This window comes from Cinclus cinclus, chromosome 13 (assembly GCF_963662255.1).
Source record: "Cinclus cinclus chromosome 13, bCinCin1.1, whole genome shotgun sequence".
Classification (NCBI taxonomy): Eukaryota; Metazoa; Chordata; class Aves; order Passeriformes; family Cinclidae; genus Cinclus; species Cinclus cinclus.
In genome coordinates this window covers 14,284,026-14,298,646 of record NC_085058.1, presented here as the reverse complement: position 1 = coordinate 14,298,646, position 14,621 = coordinate 14,284,026, and positions in this window count along the sequence as shown.

Below are 14,621 nucleotides of genomic sequence, written 5' to 3'. Positions count from 1 at the left end.
GTAAATTAGAAGGCAGAAAACTCGCAGCCAACTCTAAATTAAAATCTCAGGAGCCCTAATAAGCGGCTTGGCCGGAAGAAGCGGATAGGTGTGATGTGGAAATGAACGGGCACATCTGGCAGCCGCTTAGCACCTGGGCTGCAGGAGGGGTGTGCGTGATGTGTGCGTGTGCAAACCCCAGCACAGCCTCCCGGATTGGCTGCAAAACCCCTTCCCGACCAACGCCGGGGAACAGGGTGGCCTAGCAACAGTCTTTTCCTAATGAAAAACAAGCCACTTAACAAACCGTCGTGACTGTGTGCATACGAGAGGGAAAGGCGATTCCCAGCAGCTCCATCCTCCCCGCTGAGCTGACCCCAAAGGGGGTTGCAAAGGGTGAGCTGGACAGGCGGGGTGAGCTGACCTGAGTACCCCTGTACCCCTCAGTCCCTTCTCCACAAATTCAAGGGTGGCTGCAGCAAAACACAAAGAAGCCCCCAAGGATAACCCCCCTCCATTCTCCACCCCCAGAGTGGCTCACCCCACCACAGGCACCCCACAGCCCTGCACCCATAGGGTGAGCTGGGGGCTGGATGCCAACAGGCCATGGGGGCTATGAGCTGCTGAAGGGGCCACCTTTAGATCAGGAGGGATTTGTGGGGTGCAGCACTGGGGGAATGTGGGGTGTTCCCCAGCACCGCTAGGAAAAGGAGGAGCTGAGGGGTTGGTTACTGCTTGGGGATGTCACCTTTCCATGTTCCTGCCCTGGGATTCTCTCCTCCAAAAGCTGCCCAGGAAAAAGGCTCAAAGGACAGTGAGGCTGGATGCATGAACATAAGCCCATGCCTTAACCACAGTGTCTCTGAAAGCCAGATAACAAAATAACCACTGATTATGGATGGGGACACTGGGGTTGGAACCAGTGGGAGCAGGGACATGTTGCAGGAGTCAGGTTGGCAACAATGGCAATAGATATCAAAGAAGATAATTGCTTTTGGGCTGCAGAAACCCATCTTCCTTGGGGAACAGCAAGTTACAGGACAGATTTCTCTTGGCAAGGTGTCCAATTCCCAGTAAGGCAATGTGGGGAGAGGACCAGCTCAGCCCACTTGCACTGGGGACAGCACCACTGTGGTGTGGTGTTTCTTTCATCCCCATTTGCTGCATCATTTCAGGGACCTTGAAGCTGTACAGTAAATCTGTAGTCTTTCAGCCTCTCCTTTTGCCCTCTCAGCTCGCCCTGGGGATGATGGGGAGATGTTGGAGCACTTGTGGTGTTTTTAAAATTTTCCTCTTAAAGGGAGGTTTTGTCTCAGCTGAAGGAACAGCCCATGCCTCCAGCTCAGACCTGCCCCACAACAGAGAGCTGCCTCCCCCACTCCACTCCTGCACACCTTCGTCCCCTCACAAAGCATTAGAAATAACTTTTTTTTTTTTTTTCCCGGCTAAACAAGAAAACATAATGCCATCATCTTTCCAGTGCCACTGGCCAGGGCAGAGCAGCAAGTGTGGTGTGCTCCAGCCTAATATCCCTCCACAAAGCGTGCAGTGTGGTGGAGGCTCTTCTCTGAAGGAACCTAAAGGAAAAAAATAAAAAATAACAGGAGTAGAGGGAAAGCACAAACCGTGACTCCTCAATTCCCCTGAACTGACCCCTGGCGAGACCCCAGTTTCAATTTTCACTCAATTTCTGCTCATTTCAGGTTTTTGCAGTCCCGGCCGTTCACTAGGTGGTGCCCTCGGGCTGCTGGTTCCTGAATTATCCCTTCACAGGCTGGGATGGGATGGGATGGGATGGGATGGGATGGGATGGGATGGGATGGGATGGGATGGGATGGGATGGGATGGGATGGGATGGGATGGGATGGGATGGGATGGGATGGGATGGGATGGGATGGGATGGGATGGGATGGAGCCCAGCTCTGCCCCAGGATCCCAGGATATATTTAGGAAGCTCACAAGAATGAAAGCAGTGTGAAGGCCACTTATATAACTCAGTTAAATCCCTGCATGTTTTGGGGTCTTTGAGGTCTGATAATGCACTGCAAGCACTGGCCTCTCTCCCATATCCCAGGTCTTCCTGAATCCATTAGTATTTTAAAATTCTACTGCTATTATGGTGACAGCCCCAGAACAGGAGGAGGAAATGGACAGAGACAATTCCATCGTGAACGCATTTGAGTAAAACAGTGACTAACCATCCATTAACTGTCACCAAAAAACATGTACAGCTGTAGTTTCTGAGCACCAGACGGGAAAAGAGGAGGAAGACAGGCTAACACCCACTAGTGTTGCTCAGAGGGTAGGAATTCATTTAGGAATGTAAAACCAGGGGCATAAAGTAACATTAGTTGTGTCTGTTAGGGAAGAGCCCTGCCACAGGCAGGAGGATGTGGTGGGACTGGGATACAGGACCACCCATGGACCCAGGGCACGAACAGCCAGAGATGCTCCAGGGCAGCATTGGGGTCTGTTTGCCTTTGGCTTTCACCTGGCTGGGATGGAGATTTTTCCATTTTACTGGAAACCACTCCTGCCTTTATAAGATGGGGATCCCAGCCACGAGTGGCAACTTCCAGGGGCCAAGTCACACAAGGCCACTCTGTGGTGGCACTGTGGGACATGATGGAGTCCCCCTTAATCTTCTGGTCTCTTAAAATAGCAGAGTGATGGAAAGCATCAAAGCCAGAGCTACACAGAGCAGCAGTTGTCGTCATTTTAAGATGGCATTAATGTATAGATGAGGGTGAAAAATTTTCTCCAAAAATGGTTTCTCATCTCTGCTCGTCTCTGCCCTACCCCAGGCAAATCCTCAGGCCTGTCCATTCACAGGGACTCACACTGCTCCAGGTCCTGCAGAGCCATCCAGACATCAGGGCTGGAGCAACAAAGGCCAGGAACTGTGCCAAGTTTTTATCCTTATTTTTATATTGTTGTTTTTTAAGGTTAGGGAATTTTTGGTACTGGGCAGATCAGGCTGGAAATAATGGAGAAGAAATTATTTTGCCTTCAGCATCAGCAGCCAAAATGTCCTGGAGGGAGACACCTTACCAATGAGTCTTGAGGAGCTAATGTCAGCAGGAGGCAGGAATAGTCCTCTTAGCCTCTGGCACCACTGACTGCTATAAAAACAGGGCAAAACAGCACTCAGAGACCTCCTTAGCATCTCTCACTTTGGGAATGAATGTAGAGAACAAGCACGTGAACAAGACAACAGCCTACAGAGCCTCCTTTTGATCTTTCAGGGCCCCCTCAGTGGAGGACAGCTTGACCAAACCAACTCATTACACTGGGAATTCAGTCCCAGGCTCCTCCATGAGGACTGCCCTCCAACAATCAAATGATGCTCCTGCTTTGGACAATGCATGTTCATGTCACATCTAGGAGTGGCATCTGCCTCCCTGGCAAATCTCACCCTCAGAAGCCTTCACCTTCACACTTTCTGCCTGGGGACCTGACAACTCACTGCTGAAATAAAACCCCAAATTTTGCAGTTATGTCCAGTGTCAGGAAAACCAGCTCAGTACAGCTACACACTCCTGTCATATCCATAATTTACCTGTGTGTAAACTCAGGTTACCCCTTTGTGAGGGAAATGCTTTGTATCCTAAGCCACATTGAACACAGCTGCATTTTCCACATTTAATTCTCACTCAGGAGAGAAAATTTCCTGCAGAGAACCAAGTCTCGGGTGGGCTCTATCTCCCCTCAAACCTCCTTTGTTGGCACCAGGCAAGCACTGAGCTTTGAGGGGACGAGAGGGGACAGGGGCAGTAGTTGTGGGGAGAGAAAAAGATGGAGCAGCTGATGGGAATTAAAAGGGGGGAGTTTTCCCCTCAGATTTGCCTCTTAGGCCATCGCTTCCTCCCCCAGGGGGCCCATTTCACTTCCCAAAAGCTCTGCTCGTGGGAATTGCTGCACTGGGAGTCTATGGGGCTCTGCCAGCCTCCAGCAAGGATTCTGGGCGCTTACCCACTCCATCACCAGCAGCAGGCACAAGGCATGAAGGCAGAGAGAAGTGACTGCACCCCCAGCCCCCCAACAGCCCTACCAGGCAGGATCAATATCAATCCTGACTGCCCGCACTCCCAAAAGCAGAACAACACTGCCAAAGCCAAGACACTCTCAGTGTGTGTGAACGAGTTTGGGCCGTCCCTGTTTTGTGTCTCTGTCCCCAGAGTGGGGCTGACCCGCTCGGCAGGTCCCAATAAGGGGTTTTGAGCAAGAGCCTTATGAAACTGCCTTTCACGGGCAGCACAGAGGATAGTTGTTCCCAGGGCCAAACCTCCTTCTCCCCTGCTCCAGCTGCGGGATACTCGGCTGCTCAAAACCCGCAGAGCCCGTGGCGAAGGAGCAGAGGTGGGAAAGGGGATTTACGGCTCACTGCGAGGCAAGAGGGGCAGCTGGAGGAGCCGAGGCAAAGCTCTGGGGACAGGGAGGCATCGAGGCAGGGCTGCAGCCAGCTGACGCCAGCCCCACTCTGCGGCCTGAGACCCTTCCAAGGCGCCAGCCGAGGTACAGATGTTCCCATTGTGCATCTTGGGAGCCTTCTCGGAAAACTCCAGCAGCTCCGTTCCTCAAGCTGCCTTTTTAGCTCCAGCTTTTGGGTTTTTTTTTTTCTTTTTTTTTTCTTTAATAATATATTTAAGTTTGGAAGAGAGCCTTCTTCCTAGTGCATTTCTTTGCCTCATGCCAAGCCCTGCAGCATTTTAAAAGCTCCCTCTCCACTTCATGGCCCCTCCAGCTGAACCATCGTCACCATCCCAGGGCTGGCACTGTTGGATTCCAGTACAAAGCAGCCACAGCCTGTTTTATTCTGCAGGGCTGGTTAGGGGGGTGAGGCAGAGCAGTGGGAAGAGTGGGCTGTGCACTGGGGATCCTGCAAACTGGTTTTGCTCTGGTGCTCCTAGGCACTTGATACCTGAAATACACATGCTCCCATCACTGCTCCCTGACTCAGTTTTCCCACCACCAGGACAAGCAGTATCACAGCAGGGACAGAAGAGCTTTGCAAACCACTTTGAGGTTCTCAATTACAGTGTTTTTCCCCCATCCATGCTTCCTATGGGCAGAAGCAGCTAAGCTGGGACAAGAAATGAAATGTGCAACGAGGATTTAAGATGAGCCCTCAGGTGCAGTGGGGGAGGCAGTTTTCAAAACTCAAGCTGAGAATGGAGCTGAAAGTTTGTGGAAGCATTTGGAAAACAATCATCCTCTTAGGGAAGGATGAGGGCAAGGAATCAGAGCTGCAAGGTGTATGTCCCTGCCTCAAGCTCCATCTTTGTGGTGTGCTTGGCTCTTGCAGGGAGAAGGACTGACCAGTTCCTTGGATTCAGTCTAGATGTGAGGAGGGAGAATTATAAAACCCTGCTTTGGGACATGCTTTGCTCCTCCTGCTCACCCTGCCCTTGCTTAGAAATCATTTGGGCAAAGCCGCAGACCACTGTGAATTCCCCACAGCTGAAGCTCCTGATAGCCTCCAGGTACAAACACAACAAAAGGGCAAGGAGAAAGCCATGCAGCGCTCTCAAACCCTCATCCTGGCCTGAATCCTCTCTCAAGTACAGCATCCTTAATGCTAGTGCTAGATCCAGGTGTAATTTAGTTAGGAAGTGGAGCTTAGAAGGGGGGAAAATACCCCATCTCTGCTTGCCCGCCTTAGCAGCTTATGGATAAGAGGGTAATAAAGAAGAATCAGCTACAAAGAGAAAGGGAAAAACAACACTGCTTAGAGCCAGAGAGCAACTGAAAGGGCACGTTTGTAACAGGAAAGATGTTTACAGCCTACTAGAAGCAAGAAAAGCCATGGCTCTTAACGGGAGTGGGAGCAGAGGGCATCTGTCTTCAAAACAATCAGGAAGGGGAATCTGAAAAGCAAACACAGCTCTCTGAGACATTAAAGAAAAAAGCAGCAGCTGGTGGAAGTCACCCTCAGATGAGAAGGACACCCAGAGCAAGGATCACATCAGGAGGCACAGCAGGGCAGGGTGACAGGCAGGGCTGGCGACAGGAGGGAAGCCAGGGCTCCCTCGAGCCCCTTGCTGGAGCCAGTCGGCCTTGGGAAACTCCACACTGAAGGTTTAATCTCCTGCTCCTGCAGATAGGCTCTTCCATATCAGCTTCCCTGTCCAGGCACAAAGCCCTTGGGACTTGTGGGTCAGCATGTCCCCCCACTCTGTTGGTGGCAGGAGGCAGAGGGCAGCAGGGGTGGCACCAGCACAGAGCTGATTTCACACTGATTTGTCTCCTCAGATCCTAAAAACAGAGTGAAAGTGTGGATAACTCCCAGCCAGGCCCCTGCAGCCAAGCCTAACCCCCAAGCCATGAGCACAACCCAGACTAGTGTCTGCTATTCTCCAGCATAAAAATCTGGCTTTTACAGAGACTCTTCCAGGGCCTCCAAGCTGCATTTAAATCACCCCAAGTGCAACCTCCACCCTCCACTTCCAACTTCGAGGTCCCTGTGCCTGCCAGGAGCTCTGGTCCATCCACACTGTGCACCCCAGACAGAGCAGGGGCACCAGGAGGTGCTGAGGACAGCAGCTTCAAAGGCTGCCTTGCCAAACAGGGAGTCACTTCAGCAAGGCAGGGGGAGCCCCACACCTTTGAGTTATCAGATCTGAGAAACTGAGAAGCACCTGTAGGATTAAGGAGCAGAGCAGAAGCTTTGAGGACACCTTCAGCGCCGAGAAGATGAATAGGAGCCATCTCCCTTCCTCTGACGCCTACACCACTTTTGAAGTCCTGGCTTGTATGCTAAAAAGCTAATAGTTATAAAGAAAAGCAGAGAGAGAGGAAAGCATCTTCCAGCAGAGAGTAGTGAACACGCACATCCTACTGCTGTTCATTAAAAGTAGCTAATAATCTCATTTTTTCCCGCCCAGATAAAGCACGGTGTGTAAGTAGATAAGAGGCTTACATACCCAGGGGGCTCAATTAATGTTCTTAGTTCACGCGGCCTCAGGTTGGCAGCATTGCTGACCCTCAGCTGCAGATACTAAGTGTTTAAAAAATATCTTTCTTTTAAATTCTTAGAATCCAAAGATTTTTATTTTTAGTTATTCCTATTACCCTCCTCATCTCCACAGCACTTCAGCACAATGTTCCCTGGCTCTACAGGTACTGCTGGCTGCACACCAGCAGCCTGACAAAAATTCTCTTCCCTCCCCTGTCACCTAAATCCTCACACAAAAGGAAGAAGCACCTGATGAGCCTGTTCCTATTGAACCCTGGTGCTGGGATGGGCAGGCTCAGGTAAGGGCTGCTCTGCCCAGTCCTCTGCCCTGTAGAAAGCTGGATCTGCCTCTAGTGCAATTTTAAGTGAACATGGAACAAAAGCATCTGTTTTTCCCATTTGTACCCTGACCCACCTTCCAGGCTTGGGTTCCCTTCTGGCATCATTGGTGACCACATGTGAAGGTGACTTTTCGATGCTTTTAATTCACAGCCTCATGCACCCCCACCACCCCACCCCACCTTGCAGCTGACATCTCTCACAGGGGGATGAACTTGTCACAGAAGTACAGGAGCTCTAAAATAAACACTTTGTTCATCCCTAGGTGAGGTACATGCTATCCCAGTGTTCCTGGACACAGTGTGCTCCTGGTTTCATCCTGCATGTATAAACTAGTGCCTGTTTCTGAGGGCAGCACACACCCTTCCCCTCCTGCCCTGCTTCTCTCTGCCAGCTCAGCCCTCTCTAGGACTGTCAGAAGACAATATGGGTGACCTCTGCTGGCTGTCATGGCAGGGAGGCTTCAATAGCATCTGCGCTCAATGGGCTAGAGAAGATTAAGTGCTCTCTTTGCTTCTGAAAGGCCCATTTAATTTGCTTTCACCCTCTCTTCCCCATCCCCCAGACCTCCCTGGCATCCAGGACGTGGAGACTTTTATTACACCACTGAAAATCTTGAAGCGGACTGATCTAATTTTTTTTTGCCTGTTCCACCCCTTAGAGAAATATCTCCTGTGATGGCCCACCAAGCTTTCATGCCTGCTGTCACACACAGCTGGCTCCAGTCCCAGGACAGTCTGCCACGGGGTCTCAGCCAGCATCTGCCTTTTGGCTCAGATAGTCCCAAGTGCAAAATTTAAAGCTTGGCTATGGGGAGGGTATGAGAAATGCTGTGTTATCAGCCAGGGACAATTATCTCTTCCTACTTGGTCCCCTTCAGTGTTTCAGAGGGACCTGGCAGAGCCCTGAGGTGCTGGCAGGGTGGCAATAAGATGGGCAGGAGGCTGCAGCTGGCACCAGGATGGGACCAGCCTGCCCTTGGCCTTTCCACCCCTGTTTCTCCTGTGCTGAGCTATCAGCTTCCTTCCTGCCAGCCTTCAGTACTGAGCACCTGTGGCAGGGCACGGCTTCTTGATGAAGTAGTTGAAATTCCACAAATATCTGACATTCATCCTGTTTCCTTAGCTTGAGCTGGGGCTGCTGAAATCCACCTCACTCCAAATTTGTCCTGCTGGATACGAGTTTTGCACAGGCAGGAAGCTGGGCTGGGTTTATGCTTAGTGGGGGAAAGCAGGCTGCAGGGATAAGAGGAATTTGCATGCATGTGCCTTCCTGTGGCTCAGCTCAGCAGCAAGTTTGCTGTGTCCATGGTGTAACAGCCCCACGGACAGCAGGAACACATATGGGAATGCTTTTGCTGACAAAGCAGCAGCTGTAGCTCAGCATCCCTTGACCTGCCAGGTGTGGGTGTCTGACTCTAACTGGGAAGAGGCTGGATCCCCACCAGGGTAGACAGCTGCAAAATGTACTGGCTGTTAGATGCTTACTGTAGGCCTCTCTGGACCTACCTCATTAAAGCAAACTTGGAATCCAAAAATTTCTATTAGGCGATATGTGAGCAGGGTAAGGCACATCTGCCTGTTCAGTCAGCTCCCCATCCCTGAGTGGCTTCTCTCTCTCCACTGCCCTTTACCAGGAAGGTTTTTGGATTAATCCTGCATCCCATGCCTGACTTTAAAGTCCAGTACCCCTCCAGCCCTCTCATGACGGATGCCAATGCCTGATGTAAGTGTGACAGTGACTCTGCACTGCTCTAACAGTTGCTAACAGTGGAGGAGAGCACCTGCAGAGAGAGATGCTGCTGCCTTCAGTCCTGCTCTCAGCCCTTTGGGTTACACCAAGATTGTGTCCTTGTAGAAGGCTGTGGCGAAACTCCAGCCGAGCTTGAAGGTCTCCAGTTTCTTCTTAGGAAAACTTGCTGAAAGAATAGTAATAAAAACAGTATTTCCAAAAGAAAATGAAATGCTGAGCAAGAATGATATTTTCTCCTAAAGATGAGCCAATAATGAGAAAATCCTGAGTCAATAAACTGCAAGAGAAATGCTAAGCTGCTAGAAATCAGGTGGGGTTGTCTCCAATTAGCCTGTTACCATGCGAATGCAGCACATCTGGATTTTCTTTTGTTGCTCTGACATTTCTTTTCCAAAAGCCATAAATATCCAACATGGTTTTTTTTTTTTTTTCCCTCCAAGATGGTCCTGCCTTTCCCAGTGCTCAGTCCTCTGGCAGCTGTGCTATCCTACTGTAAACAGGTGAGGTGCCAGCTTGCACAATTACTGGGCTCTGGAGGGAGAAGTTCTGGCAGGTGAATCTGAGCTGTGTAAGAAAAATCTGAACCTGGCACAGCAATGCCAACATGCCCTAAAGCAAGTTTTGCAGCCCTGATGGGGAAAGGGGATTTGTGGCACGTCTTCTGACCTCCACTGTGTGAGAAAGGCAAAGATGTGAGTAAGACAGGGTGGAATGAGGCTTTCTGTCTCGAGAAAACTGCAGGCTTTGAAGGTCAAGGATTCTTCCATAAAGTGCCTGCCATGGGCTTACTCAAAGGCTCCTGTAACACTTGGATCTGCCATGGAGATTGCAGAGGGGGCACTTTCCACCCAATAGGCTCTTGCAGGATGAGTCAGGCTGTGAATATGGGCAGAACTTTAGAACATCCTCCACACACACAGTTTGGATAAGGTATTGGCCAATATCCTCACTTCTGTCAATTGAAATGGGGAGAAACCTGTCAGCCAGTGGGTTGCTGAAGTCTGTTGCCTTTTTGCTTGTCCATTGCTTGAGAAGAAAACACAGCTTTCTGCACAGCGTGTGTTTATTCAAAATGAGTCCTTGAACTTCTTCTCTGCCCAGCTTTGGGACTGTAGGACCTCTGTGATGACAAAGTTAGCATTGCTTGCTCTGATGGGACACAGGTGAAATTTCTTTCTCAATCCCTCACTCCAAACACCCTCTCCAATATTTGCTTTAAAAAATCACCCTTTCCATGTCTGTTCTGCCAGTAATGGCTCCTACTGGAGTTTGGCATAGTTCAAATGCTGTCAAAAGAAGAAAAATTGCCCAAATAATCTTATTCCCCTAGTGTCATCACACACTGACTGCTCCATCCAGAATGTGTCTGCAGTAAGGTAGAGAAGGAGTCACATTAATAATTTCTATAATGGCACAGCTGAAAGTCTTTAAAGGCATGGTAGTTATGGGAAGAAAACCTGCAGCTAGCAACCAGGTCTAGTTTATGCAAACACAGCCTGACTCACAAAAGCAGTAGTCAGAGGAAGAGTTGAGAACTCCTTCTGTCATCCCAGAGCTCTTCCCAGCTTTCACTGGGCTGGCCAAACTTTGGGATGAGCCATAGCCTGGGCTGTACTCAGTCCCAAAGCATGCTGTGCGTGTCCCAGCAATGCAAGCCCCTCTGTCACTTCCCCAGGCCAGCCTGAGCTTGTCTGCACAGCACAGACTCCTCTCACCACCCAACCAGTGGGCTGCAGGACAACACACAGGGCTGAAACTTGGGCACTGAAACCTGTCATCACTGCTAGGAGAGCAGCAAGAGAGCCCTGAAGGATTTCTCTTCAAGTAGCATACACATCTCTCAAGCCTCAGTACAAATGGAGAGGATGTTTCTGTTCCCAGGTCTGTCCCTTCCCTGCCTGGGGAAAGCTGGGGTATTCTTGACCTTCCCTGGGCACAGTCCTTCAAGCCCATAACTCACCTGTTCCCACTGCTTGTAGCAACAATTATCTCAGTGATCTGGCCATTCAGAAACAAATGTCTGATCATTCTTTTTAAGGACATAAACTCCAGAAGGTGCTGGAAAGAGGACCCTGAGCTTCCTTTACAGTGCAGCATGTGCTGACATTCTCTGAGCAGCACCCCTGCCTTGAGACACTGTGCAACACTCATTAGGAGATGGGTGGTTAGTGCAGGGTTTATACTTGTCTCCTGGCCAGCCTATCCTCTTGCCCAACACGGAGTACAATCTCCTCCTGGTCCTCTCTTTTGTTAGTTTGTTGTTGTTGTTTGTTTGTTTGTTTTTGTTTGTTCATTTGTTTGGGTGTTTTTTGTGTTGTTTTTTTTTTTTTGGGGTGGGGGGGTTAGGGGGTGTTGAAGGGGAAGCAGAGGAAAAGCCAGATGAGCTTGGTCAGTTCTCATTGCAGAGATGTGACTACCAAGTACCTGCAGCTTCTGTCTGCAGAAGGGATGATCCTGCTGCACTGCCTTCCTCCAGAGATCCCTGTTGCTTTGATTATTATCCTTGCAGCCACGCACATTGACCTGACAGGATGTTGTTCCTACCTCTCATGCACATCTCTGTCTTCCCTTCCTCTGGGTACAGAGCTCTTGGCTGGAGGGTCAGAGGAGATTCTGCACCATGGAAGTCTGGGGCTGGGATATTTAGATGAGTATTTCATGTACACGAGTTTCAGAGCCATTATCTAAGCAGGAGAGGAGTAGGGGTTTGATATCAAAATTACTTACCTCTGCTTTTGTCCTGCTGCTTTGCTGCCCAGGCCAGGCAGTCAGGAGAGGAATGAAGTGCTGACCTCTGTGTGTGTGCAGCTGTCAGAAGCTGTTGGCTTCTGACACAGAGGTGTTTCTGCTGGTGAACTCTGTGAGCAAGGGTAAAAGGTGATGCTCAAGGCAGCACTGCACCCAGGGCTGAGCCATCCATGGCTTGGGGGCAGACAATCTTGGCAGGGTCTGTGATGTTTCCCTCTGTGCTGCATCATGCCAGAGACTCCCTGATCACGAATGAGGGGACAGCTACCAGGACTCTAAAACACACCACTGCCATCTTTCTCCCCAGACATCCTGGCTCCAACCTCCTCAGGTTACCATGGAAGCTACAAAGTGCTGCCAAAATTCACACCTTATAAGAACTTCAGAGTGGAAACTCCAAATCTGTGCAATTTCCACACTTCCAGTGGCAACCTCTCCATCCTTCTCCACACCCCAATCCTCCCTCCTAATACTTTGTTATCCTGCAGATCCACGGAATGGACAGGCTCCCTCATTTCAGCATCCATGCCCTGCAGCTGTGTGCTCTGCCTGCCCCAGCTCTCAATGGAGTCATTGATAGCAAACCCAGGTTTCCTTTGGCCTCTGGTTCAGCTCTGAAAAAGACACCAGCATTTCCCCAGTGTATAACTAGGAATTAAGCATTTCAGGAGGGACACACAACCCCAGGCTTAGAAGTGCAGCAGAACCCAGAGGATTTGACTTCATTTTCTCCCTGCTTCTCCTCAGCGCTCCTCAGGGATGAAGAGCCATCACTTTCTCGATACTGTGGGTACAGAGACTCACAGCTACTGATCTCTAGCCCAGGCTCTTCACCACTTGTTGGCCAGCTCAGCGGCTGCTCTAATTTAGGGACTATCTGCATGTGTAGTGGGATAGCCCCAAGTCCCCTCCTTCTTGCCCCTGAAGTGCCCTGGTGTAAAGGCAGGTCCAGCTGGTTCACTGGCTGATGCTTTTGGCTTTATGCTAATGGAAAGTTTTCCTTCAGAAGGCAATATTTTTCCCTCCAGCCAGTCACAACTAAAGTCCAGTCCTCAACTTAGCAAGGACAGAGCAAAGGTCTCTGTATATGACTTGTGGGTTCTAGCTGGCAAATATTAACATCATATATGGCTGTTGACTTTCCAGGTTTACAAATGTACAACTCACACACTTTGTAGACCAGCTGGTGGGAGATATTTTCTTTAAGCTCTTTGAGAGCACCAGTGAAGAACAGTGAACGTTTCTTATCCCCAGGCTACATAATTATTTTATCCTTAAATGTTCTTAGTAACTCTTCACAGATTAACTCTTTAATTTTCTTGAGGAGGAAAGACCAAGAGATCATAGATAGCAAAGTCTACCAAGATGCCAGCACAGGTGAGAGTATTTATAATCACTACAGGATGATGCAGAGAATTTAACAAACTACATGCTGCAAAATGAAGATTACACAGACCAACATTTTGATGAGTCAGGTAAAGATTTATATATTCATATTATATACGTATAAAAGCACACACACATGGAGAAAATGAGCTTAGCTGATGGTTGAGCCTGGCATTTGCATTGCCTTTGTCATATAAGGAGCCAAGTGTGTTTTACTGTGCTACATGAGAGCAGTTTTCCCTTACCACTGAAGAACAGGCAAAGTTGTTTCAGTTTGTCATAGCAACAACTTGAAAGGGAAAGCAGAGTGTCCAAGCAAAGCTGCTGGCTGGATTGGCAAGGCAGCTTTATTGGAGGATGATAGTGCAGGGTTAGTGCCCTTCTTCCATTGGGTACCAGGGGAAACTTGAAAGGTATTCATCCCATGTATCTACAGTGTGCTAGAGTCCAGTCATCCCAATCCTGCCCAATATCCCACTCTGCTTTGTTCTTACACAATCAGCAAGAAGCACCTGGGTTTTACTCCGCATTCTGCCATTCCTGATGAAGGATATTGAGTGAGTGAGTGGGTGAGTGAGTGAGTGAGTGAGTGAGTGAGTGAGTGAGTTTTGGTGTCTGGATGTTCAGCCTAAGCAGGTGGTGCCCCGGCACACCATCATGTACTGCCACACACGGACCAGGGTTGTCCTAACCCTGGGGGTTACTACTCCACTCCAGGGAGCAAGTTCCCATCAGCTGGAGAGCTGTGTGGTGCCCACAGAATGAGACCATACCATTGGTTCTATCTTCATCCTTACTGTTGCCCTCTTCTCAATTCTAACAGTTGTTCTTTTCTCCCCCCCTTGGTTCCCCTCTCTCTTCCCTCCCCGTCTCTTCTCCCCATGCCTGCTCCAAGCCATCTCTTCTTACTTGCCTGCTTGTATTTTTTAAAATGAAAGAGCTATACAAACAGAACCCCTCCAGTGCCAGGCTAAATTCCTAAAACAAGCTCTCTCTTCCGGGAGGAGACCCAAACACATTCGCTCATTGATTGGGCCGCTAGCTGATACTCAGCCTACCCCCCTCCTCCTGTATTTTAGATAGGTTTTCTTTTTTTATTAAATGTCTCTAAAAAGACCAACAGATTGCCCGTGAATGACCACACAGTCAATCCTACAAAGCTCCCATTCATGGCCAAGAAACTTGTACAATCCCAGTGGTGCAACAGAAAGACAGCTCTTTATAAACCTACCTGAGTTAAAAGGTCAATGGCCATAAACTCCCCTTCCCTGCTTTCCTGCAGGGTTTGGGTTTTTAATAGTAATCAGTGCTTTTTTACTATCACAAGGATTAGGTCTCTTGAAGGGTTTTGGTGGGGGAAGGGCTTTTGGTTTGGGTTGGGGTTTTTTGTCTGTTTGTTTGTGGGTTTTTTTGTTTGTTTTTGTTTTGTTTTGTTTTTGTTTGTTTGTTTTTGGGTTTTTTG